Genomic DNA, 11,758 nt, shown 5'->3' with positions numbered 1-11,758 from the left:
TTATAAGATTATTATATATATTTAAACTGTCTGTTGTGATATTTATGGTAATATAGAGTACTAATTCTAGAGATAGGCTTCATCTAGCTTCCTGTGTGTGATTCCAGGCTTGAGTTTGAAGCAGGTACGTAGGAACTGAGTTTGTGTGCCTTGGATGTACTTCAAAATTTGTGATCCTTTAACCTCTCAGAGATCTGCTGCATATGAGACTTAAAATGTTTAAGCTTTTGGCAGTGAACCATGAGCATTTCTGACAGTGACCATTGAGGTGACCAAGAAGATGATTGGACCCTACAACAAAGGATCCACCTGGATTGTGGTAACACCAGCAACTAAGTTGACAAACACCATCCTAAGATCATCTTTGAATTACAAACTGCTCAGGAGAACTTTAAAGTGGTTAGCTAAGATGGACCAATATCATTGACTACTCCAGCTGGGACTTCAGATAAGCCAAGTACTTCCCCCTCACACTGAGACAGGACAACAGCTAGCTCTTCCAGGACATGACTGTTATCCCAATTTTCTCAGTGCCTGCTAAAGATGCTGTCACCCTCTGACAACAGGAAACAATTTTAAGAACATAATACCCACATTCTCAAGAGGTGGGATAGGTGGGTTTTGGTTGTTAAGTGGATTATGGATGATTATCATCATCTAGAGGGGATAATTTCAAGTTGTTATTGTCATGATCAGGGATGAAACTAAGCAAAGAAGATTAGATTCAAGGATCTAATTCTGAAAAGAAAAAAGGGGGGATATGGAATGATAGAAAAAGGGTAGATCATTTAATCTACTTCTAAGCAAAGAAACAAAAAAAGCAACTACTAATCTTAAATATTTTACATTGGTAAGGGTCTTTGCATATTTATACATATTTATACTGTATATGTGTTTCTACTGTTGTTTAAGTTATTGTACCTATGTAGCTCATTTAACAATGTAATGTAAAGTTCTAGTCTTTGAAAATTATTATTAGAAACTAATTAGGGTAATTAAGAAATGCAGTTTAGGGGCTGGAGAGATGGCTCAGAGGTTAAGAGCACTGGCTGCTCTTCCAGAGGTCCTGAGTTCAATTCCCAGCAACCACATGGTGGCTCACAACCATCTGTACTGAGATCTGGCACCCTCCTCTGGCATGCGGGCATACATCGAGGCAGAATGTTGTATACATAATAAATAAATAAATCTTTAAAAAAAAAGAAATGCAGTTTAGTAGTTAATCATCTATAACAATCAAATTTTTAGAAATGTTAGGTATATTTTCAAGGTCAAACAGATATGTTTTAGATAGATAGATGGCTTCCAAACACTTCAGAGACCCACAGAGAATATGGCATTTAAGATGTTTTAATAACATAAGGCTTTTCATGACAGTGAGATGTATCTGCTTCTGGCAGCACTACTCTAATTCAAAAGAAGATTGTGGGCATCAAAGAACCTCAATATGGAGTTTGCTTTCATTGTAGCAAAGCTAGGCACTGGGCAAGAAACTGCCCTTGCCTTCACTGCTGAAAGTGTGTTGTCCAAATTGGACAAGCAGGACACAAAAGAAGGCAATTGCTAAACTTTCCAAGACAAGGTAGAACAGTCCTTCAAAATTCCTGCTTCACAGAAAAGTATATCAGATATCCTAGGCCTATAGGCCCAATGTCACAGAGGAAGCTTGGGTGACAGTCCAGGCAGCCAGCTATCTCTGTAATTTCTTACAGAGAATTTACATAGTTGTTTACTCTACACTTCCTGTTTACTCAATATTATATCCTTCTCAGGTCTCTGATGGGGTTGAAGGCTAGATAGTTATAGTTAAAGAAACTCACAAAAGATATGTAAAGTGTATAAGGTTGAGAGACATAAAAGATTACGTTGTTTATCTAAGAAGATGTTTGTAGGTCTAAAAAGATATTTCTAGGTTGGTAATACAAGTTATGATAGAAAGCGAATTATGATACAAAACTTCAGAGTCACCAAGACAGGACTGGTAATAGAGTATTTTTTCCAAATCTTCCTACTACAAGTAGACTGGACATTGTGAATATATTTCTTGCTTGATAATTATTCTTATTGAATATAGTTTTACTTTGTTAAAGTTAAAACCTTTCCTTTTTATTTAGAGAAACCTGATGATTATTCTTATTGTATATAGATTTACTATGTTAGGGTTAATACCTTTCCTTTTTATTTAGGCAAAAAGGGGAAAATATGAGATATTTGTTTGCACTGACACTCCAAGATTGCTAATAAAGTTTAACCATGAATCAAGGGGCAGAGCTAGTAACTACGTACCAGAATTAGCCCTTGAGGTTTTGGAGGACCCATGATACATAGAGAGAGACACAGGAAGTAGTAAGTAGGGACTGAGAAAGATTTGTGGGCCATTTTGGATCAGGGAAGGAGAGAAATAGGAAGTCACTGGTCTTTTTCTCCACCACTTCTCTGATCAGTCAGGCTTTTACCCCAATAACTGACTGTTGATGGACTTCTCTGTCCCATCATCCAACTCCTAAATAGCCACAGAGACACTTATTATTAATTATAAATGCTCAGTCAATAGCTAAGGCTTGTTACTTGCTAGCTCTTACAACTTAAATGAACCTGTATTAAGTTCTACCATGTGGCTAGGTACCTTTTTTCAGTATGGCATATTCATCTTGCTTCTCCCAGAATTTCCTGGAGACCCCACCCTTCTTCATCCCTGTAGGAGAAGGGGGGCACTTATTCATTCCTGCCCCCTGGCTAGCTTAGCCCTGAAATAATCACACAGAAATTATATTAATTAAATCACTGCTTGACCCATTAGTTCTAGCTTCTTATTGGCTAATGTTTACATCCTAATTTAACCCATTTCTATTAATCTGTATATCACCATGTGGCAGTGGCTTACTGGGAAAGATTCAGCATGTCTGTCCATGACGGCTCCATGACATTCCTCTCTCTGACTCTGCCTCCTTCCTCACAAAATTCAGTTCTGCCCTATCAGGCCAAGGCAGTTTCTTTAGTCACCAATGAAAATAATACATAGACAGAAGGACATCCTACACCATTTCCCCTTTTTTGTTTAAACAAAAGGGAAGGCTTTAACTTTAACATAGTAAAAATACATATAATTGCAGTTACAATATTTATATCTACTTTATCTTTTATAATAACTAAGGAAAACTATAACTATAAATTTTTCAACTCTATCAAAGACTCCAGAAGGCTATGATATTACCTAAGTAAACAGGAAGTACATTGTAAGCAACTTCCAAAACTCTAGAATTGACAAAGACATCTCACTTCCTGGACAGTCACCCAAAGTTCTTCTGTACTGTTGGGGCATCCATCTTCAGCCTACAGGCCCATAGATACAGCAGACTTTTCCATGAAGCAGGAAAGTTCAAAGACAGTTCAGTCACTTTCTTCTGCGTCCAGGATCTTGTTTAATTGTATGAGGCAGGAACTTATATAGGTTGTGCTACAGTGTAGGAGTCTTGGGATGAGGTGAGGTGGAGTAAGGAATAAGGGCCAATAATATTCTGTCATGTTAGTGGTGACTGGGGGGGGGAAAGGCAGATTTAGGTCAGGCTGTGATGAGTCACTTAAATGTGGAAGTCATGGCCAAAGACGGGTCTTCAGTCTTGAGCTAGGCTCAGTAAGTTACACTGGGCCTCATGCTGGGGCCTTATGAGACCCAACAGGAGTGGGCCTGATAGCTGTGTTTTATCTGTCAACCTAAAAGTTGAAATGTTTTAGCTCATGGCAGAACTAGTGTTTTTTGTTTATTGTCTGAGGGATGTGGTCTCTTAAACCACAAAAATTGCAGGGAATGTCATTGGGAAAGGTGCATGGTGTTGACACAAAAATACAACTTTCAACCTCAAAGGGGATGAGAGACAGTTTATTCTAGTGTCAAATATGAGTGAGTATGGCCTGGGAACATAGATTCAGATTTCCTCATCTAGTGATTGGGATGAGAATGTCCCTAATAGGTTCAGGCACATAAACACTTGGTGATGTGGGATTCCCCTCTGTATGCTGTGAATACCATTGGTTAATAAAGAAACTATCTATGGCCTGTGTAGGGCAAAATAGCGTTAGGTGGGGAAAACTGAATGAATTCTGGGAGAAAGAAGGAAGAGTCAGGAGATGCCATGTAGTACTGTCAGGGACAGAAGAGCCGGAACCTTGCTGGTAAGCCACAGCCATGTGGTGATACACAGATTCATAGAAATGGGTTAAATTAAGATGTAATAGATAGCCAATAAGAAATTAGAGATAATAGGCAAAGCAGTAATTTAATTAATATAGTTTCTGTGTGGTTATTTTGAGTCTGGGCAGTTAGAATGAACAAGCAGGCTCCTACAACAAATTGGTACTCCAACATGTGTTAGCTAAATCCACATAAAACTTGAGAGGGCTTGGAAAGGAATTCCAGAGACTAAAAAACAAAGTTTAACTGCATTTGTTTTCTGGATGAGCTCTACTTGCTGGTGGCATGCTGCAGCTCCTTTAAGAAAGGTCTTCCTGGGGGCTGGAGAGATGGCTCAGTGGTTAAGAGCATTGCCTGCTCTTCCAGAGGTCCTGAGTTCAATTCCCAGCAACCACATGGTGGCTCACAACCATCTGTAAAGAGGTCTGGCGACCTCTTCTGGCCTTCAGGCATACACACAGACAGAATATTGTATACATAATAAATAAATAAATAAATATTTAAAAAAAGAAAGGTCTTCCTGATTCAGTGGTAGCAACAAAGCAAAACAAAACAAAACACATGGTTTTGAAATGGCAGATTCCTGGGCCATGTTGCCAGCATGAACTCTGACTCTTCCGGGAGGTCGGGCTATGGAGCATCTGAATGGTGTTTGTAGGCCTGGGTGCTTGTATGCCCACTCTGGGTCAGGAGGAAAGTAGCTGAGACCATGCCCTTAGTTCAGCACCCCCTGCCTGGGCAAGCAGGTCTACTAGGTCTGCACAGGCAGGGGAGCATGATGGATTCCTACCACCATACACAGAGATATTTCCAGGCCACATAAGGTGCTGCATGACAGATTTAGCTTTTACTTAGACAAAAAGGTTTTATATGCTGCATGGTGCTTCCCAGAATTGAGGTGGTAAGGATGGCTCCCACTGGACTGGCCTTGTTGGCCCTAGCCATGCCTGCTTAGCAAAAAGAAAGAAAGACAGACAGACAGAAAGAAAGAAAGAAAGAAAGAAAGAAAGAAAGAAAGAAAGAGATGCTTCTGGTCAAAAAATAATTACAAATACACAATAAAGACATATTCAGATAAAAAAGACCTCTAAATGGGTCACAGTGTTGCAAAAATGTATGTAGTCTTGGGAGAGAGAAGAAAAAAGAGAATAGAGAGTTATAAAAAGAAGTAAAAGGTTTTTAAAAAAATAAAACAAAGTCTTTAAAGAGACAGAATAAACTTGTAGAAAAAGTAATAGGAATAAAGAAAAATAAGCCATGTAAAGATGTAATATACACAGAGAGTCAAATTATATATATTATTGTGTTTTCTTTGAATTTTTTGACTGCAGAGAGACACTTAATTCTGGAGACTGCTAAGCTAAACCAACATATATGTTTTAAAGGTTTCTTGACTTGAAAATTTGAGTCTAAGGATATGTTGCTTTAGAAAAGAGGTTCTTCTTTTGTTTCCACAGAAGATGAGAACCTATGGATTCCTTCCAGACTAATGTGCCTTGATGGACCAAGACCCCAGAAAGGTCGCCACGAATATGCCCAAAATAACTTCACCCAACAAAAAGAAGGAAGCAGTTTGGAGAGAAGTATGCCCAAATTCCCTAAATGATTGTTTATAGATGTTTGTTTACATTTAAATGTGGGTATAATATACAGATGAATACTTTGCATTGCTATGGATGTTGGTATATTGATACAAATTTAAGGTCAGTTTTGTTATATGTCTAGTTCTGCTCTTGATTAAAGTATTGTGTTTGTGCTGCTCATTTAAAAATATAATGTATAATTAAGAAGTATAGGTTAATAGATAATCATCTGTAATAGTCAAGCTTTTAATCATGTTAGTTAGGTTTTCTAGATATATAGAGATATATTTAAGTTAGATAGGTATTCTTCAAATCTTTCAGAGACCTTCAGAATATGACATTTAAAATGTTTTAAGAGCTTAAGACTTTTCATGACAATGAGACACATCTGCTTTGGCAGCACAAATCTACTTCAAGAAGATGATGGGCACTGAAGAGGCTCCTTATGGCACTGGTTAGCCATTTGGGCAAGAAACTGCTCTTGCCTGGACTGTTTGATGCTATGCTTGTAGTGAGTTAGGTCGGTATGATAAGTAACCAGGCTAGCTCAAGAGTAACAGGAATACTTTAATGGTTAAAGAGGGGAAACTTGCACTATAAGAACGGGAGTTCCAAAATCTGATAGGTCCAGCAGGCACCACCAAGAGAGCACACATCTGCATCCCAGGTTTTTCTCTCTGGGTTCTAGGTGGCCACACCCTAACCAGATGTGATTGGTTGAAACTATCAGTGGATAGTTTCCCCATCATCTCCCCTTTTGTCTAAACAAGATCAATCCAAACCCAATACAACTATATACAATAGGAACAGATACCAAGTATAAAATTACAAACAGTAAACAATATTAAGCAAGGAACACATGACAAAAGTTTTACTAAACATTCTATTTTAAGGAGTCTAACTATTGCATTGAAATTAAGCTTGGCTACATCATAAGGAAGGTAAACTACAATTATCTAATCTTTAACTCCATCAAAGATCTGAGAAGGAAAGCAATATTACTTGAGTATAATAGGAAGTGCAATCGAGAAACTTCCGAATTGTGCAACAAATGACAAAGACAACTGACTACCTGGGCTATCACCCAAAGTCTCATTTGCAATGCTGAAGCAACTAACTTTGGCTAAGGCCTGACATAATTGACATGCCATTTTCAAAGGCAAGAAACTTTTTAAAACTATCTTACCCTGTCTTGGCAGGATATGACAGTCCTATTTTATCCATTTATGGATATTCTGTATCTCTGTCAGTGGTTGAGGTATGGGCATTTCTTTGCCCAAAGGCCAGCTCTGCCAAGAAGGAAAGCTCCAGGTGGAGTGTCTTTGGTGCTCAGCATTTTTTGGGAATAGATCGCTGTTGCCAGGAGTGATTGTGTCTCATTACCAGGGAACTCTAGGTTAGATTAAAGGCCATTTCCTACAGCTCTTTCAAGAAGTTGAAGATTATACTATCAATACTGAATATAATCTCTATGTATCAAAAGAACCTGATTAGCATAATTATAAATATGACAAACATAGATGACTATTGATCTATAACTCTCAATACCTATCTAACTTAAAGACTAAGACAATAAAAAGTTATATAATAAATAAGAACAGTGACCTTCAAATGTAAACATTGTATAAGTATCTTGATCAGAGGTAGTAGTGTACACTGCAATATGATAAATATATATGTCAATACATAAACAGTGCTTCAAACAGAGGTAGAAGCATATATGCATACAATATTCAATATAATTTAACTTTGTATCAATATAGAAGAATCAATACCAATATAATTGTCTAAAAGCAATAACTCACAAATACCAATCTATTATTCCATCATCCAGTTATCCCTCTTTTTTTTTTTCAAGAAGATCCCTGAGCCTATAAAATTTCTCCCCCATCCCTCAACCATATACCAGTTATAACCAACCCCCAAATGATGTCCCTAAAACTGAGGGCAAATATGCTGTATGAATTGGACATGCAGGACCCACAGAGAAATGACTATTGAACTTGCCTAAAGGTGAGATGGTCCTTCAGAGTTCCTGCTACATTCTGCAAAACAAAGAAGAAAGCAACTGACTTTGCCATTGCAAGACAGAACATATCTTCAAATTTCCAGCTTTGTGGAAAAGTCTTCTGGATACTATGGGCCTGTAGGCTGAAAATGGATGCTCCAATGATACAGAAGAACTTCAAGTGACTATCCAGGCAGTGAGATGTCTCTGTCAATTCTAGAGTTTTGAAAGTTGCTTACAATGCACTTCCTGTTTTCTTGGATAATAGATCCTTCTGAGGTCTTTGATGGAGTTGAAGAATAGTTAGTTATAATTATACTTTTCCTTAGTTATGATAAAAGATAAAGTAGATATAAATATTTGCTGTGGGACAATGGTTTTACCCTATAAAGATTTGGTTTTTGTACTTGTTTAATAATAACAGCAGGCAGGCAGGAAGTAGAGGTGGGGCAATGAGAACAGAAAAATTCTGGGAAGAGGAAAGGTCAATCTACAGCCATCACCCAGCCACAGAGGAAGCAAGATGAGAATCCCTCACTGAAAAAGGTACCAAGCCACGTGGCTAACATAGACAAGAATAATGGGCTAATTATAAGAGTTAGTAAGAAGCCTGCACTACTAGGCCAACCAGTTTACAATTAATGTAGACCTCTGTGTATTTCTTTGGTACTGAATGGCTGTGGGACCAGGTGGGACAGAAACTCTGTCAACAAACAGTATGCCAACGTGGAACTGACTAAATCCACTTAAAAACCTGAGAGAGCTTGAAAAGGAATTCTAGACATAAAAGAACAGAGTTAAGAACAACTTCTTTTTAGCAGCATTTTCTCAGGTGGTCTCTGTTTACAAGAGGCAAGCACATCTCATTTAAGACTCAGCTTTAGCTGCAAAAACCTTGCTGCTCTTTTAAGAGGCCCACCACAAAACATTTAAATGGTGTTTATGAATAGCCAACAACAGCATGCTTCTTGGTGGCTGCACAGACCTTGAAATGCCATAGAGTTGTGGCAATAAACATGGATCCAGCCAGTACCTCCACTGTGAGGCTAGACGCTCACAATGCTAAGTAATGGGATGGATCCAGCCGTCAAAGCCATGGCTTTAATCTTAGCCATATTGCTTAGCAAATTAAAGACTCATGTGGTCAGAAAAAGAGAGGTCTACAGTAAAGGTAGATTCAAAGCCAAAATAAACTCTAAGAGGTTTAGAGTGTGTTTAAAAAATATGTGTAGGCTTGGAGGAGAAAAGAAAAAGGATAAAGTCCTTAAGATAAAAAAGAAAGAGAATAGTTGGGTATGGTGGCACACACCTTTAATCCCAACACTTGGGAGGCAGAGGCTGGTGAATCTCTGTGAGTTCAAGGACAGCCTTGTCTACAGAGTAAGTGCCAGGAGAGCCAAAGATACACAGAGAAACCCTGTCTCAAAAAACCCAAAGTTAAAAAGAAAAAGAAAAAATAGAGTTTAGGATAAAACCATGTAAAGATGGAAAATTTACAGAGAGTCTGGATACTGTATGTTATTGTGTTGTCTGTGAATTGTTTGAATGCTGAGGAAGGAACAACAGCTGCTAAAAGACATTGGATTATAAATGCTGCTGGATTAATCCAAAATATCTATTTTGAAAATGCCTTGACTTTAAAATTTAAGTCAGAAGATATGTTACTTTGGAGAAGAGGTTTTGCTTTTGTTTCCACAGGAAATGAGAGGCTCTAGATTCATTCTGGATTAAGAAAAATCAGGTTTGATCAAGGAAGACCCCCTGAGAAATCTCCAAAAGGAGCAGATGGCCCAGATGTCTGAGTTCTACATCCAGAACAGATTCAAGGCTGCTGGCTAAGATGATCAAGCCTCACAGAATACTCCAGTCAGGACTTGATCATAATTCTAAATTTTCTTTAGGTACCCATAATATTATCAGCACCCCCAATCAGCAGGGAGTAGCCTGGAAAACTACACCAACATTCCCAAAAAATGGACTATGGATAATTTTCTTTGTTTAGAGTGTTGGTTACAAGTTGTCATAGATAATGGTCAGGAAGAAAGCTAAACAATGGAGATTCGATTCAGGGATCTTGTTTTGAAAAAAAAGAGGGGGGAAGTCCTGTGGGACAATGGTTTTACTCTGTAAAGATTTGTTTCTTGTACTTGTTCAATAAAATGCTAATTGGTCAGTAGCTAGGCAGGAAGCATAGGTGGGGCAATGAGAACAGGAGAATTCTGGGAAAAGGAAAGGTCCGCCTGCAGTTGTCACTCAGCCGCAGGGGAAGCAAGATGAGAATCCCTCACTGAAAAAGGTACCAAGCCACGTGGCTAACATAGACAAGAATAATGGGCTAATATAAGTTATAAGAGTTAATAAGGAGCCTAAACTAATAGGCCAACCAGTTTATGATTAATGTAGACCTCTGCATGTTTCTTTGAGACTAAACAGCTGAGGGACCAGGTGGGATAGAAACCTCTGTCAACAAATATTGTAATTGTAATTCTTCCTTGGTACCTATTTTATTGTATGTAATCTTGCTATGTTAAAGTTAAAATCTTCCTTTTTATTTAGACAGAAAAGGGGAGGTGATGTAGAATTTCCTTCTGTATGCTGTGAATACCATTGGTTAATAAAGAAACTGTCTATGGCCTGTGTAAGGCAGAATAGAGTTAGGTGGGGGAAACTAAACTGAATGCTGGGAGAAAGAAGGAGGAGTCAGGAGACACCATGTAGCTGCTGCCAGGGACAGATGAGCTGGAACCTGGCTGGTAAGCCACAGGCCACATGGTGATACACAGATTCACAGAAATGGGTTGAATTAAGATGTAATAGCTAGCCAATAAGAAGTTAGAGCTAATAGGCTAAGCAGTGATTTAATTGGTTTCTGTGTGGTTATTTTAAGTCTAGGCATCCAGAACAAACAAGTGTGAGCCTACAACAACTTGGTCCCCTGTTAGTGATGCTTTTGGGGAATGTTTAGGAGATTCAGCATTGCTGAAGAAAGTATGCCCCTGGGAGCAAGGCTTTGAGAGTGTATATTCTCACTTTACCTCCAGTTTGCTGCCTTCACAAAATAGCAGAGACGTGTCTTTGAAGAGAAGGGAGTTCTAGAAGGCTGCAGAAGCACCAGCCACGTCAAATGCTGCATAGAGGTGAAGCGAAGTAAAAGCAGACGAAACAGACCCTGGCCACAAGATGCAGTCAGAACCGTTGACCATTCAGCTCCTGCCTGGCTTGTCCTTGCTGATTTTGGCAGCAGGGCACAAAGACACAAGATTCTCCTTCTTCCCCAGAGCATCACCTTAGTCTCCAAGTCTTGGGCTGTCTCCAGAGCACAGAACCAATCTTGTGGTTTGGAGGTGCTGGCTCACTGGGATGGGAGCTCCTTTCCTCATCCTTTCCAGAGAGTGTGACTGAGTCATTTGAGACAAGATGGAGACACAGGCTGTGGATGCTGGGCCGATAGGAGCTGACTTAACTCACACTTAGATGTTGTTGGGCCTGGGCAGGCGTGGCAGTATAGCCTCAGAAGAGCTCCAGAGACCATGGCTGGAGGGGGCTGGCAAGAAGGAAGCAGGATCTTCACAGTGCCCAGATTGGTTCACAAGGGTCTGGGCCTGGGAAGAACCCAGGACAGCTATCCAGGCTTCAGAGAAGGCCCCACCAAACCCTTTCCGTGCATAATTAAAATGAATGTGTGTGTGCGCGCGCACACGTATGCGGTATTACTGGGAATGGAATCTAGAACTCAGCCACTGAACTATATTCCCAGCTCCAAAAGAAATATTTTTAAATGAGAATGCTTTTGTGTGTTGTTTTTGTGTATGTACACGTTTGTCTATACATATCCATGTGTGCACTTTGTGCACATGTTTGTCTGTATGTGGAAGCCAGAGTCAACCTTGGGTGTGGTTCCCCAGGACACCTTATGTTTTTGAAAGAGGATCTCTCGCTGACCTGGAACTTGCTGATTCAGCTTGGCTGGGCGTT

The sequence above is a fragment of the Alexandromys fortis genome, unplaced genomic scaffold (assembly GCF_014885135.2).
Source record: "Alexandromys fortis isolate MF-2015 unplaced genomic scaffold, M_Fortis_MF-2015_v1.1 scaffold_36, whole genome shotgun sequence".
Classification (NCBI taxonomy): Eukaryota; Metazoa; Chordata; class Mammalia; order Rodentia; family Cricetidae; genus Alexandromys; species Alexandromys fortis.
Note: the sequence above shows the minus strand (reverse complement) of the source record.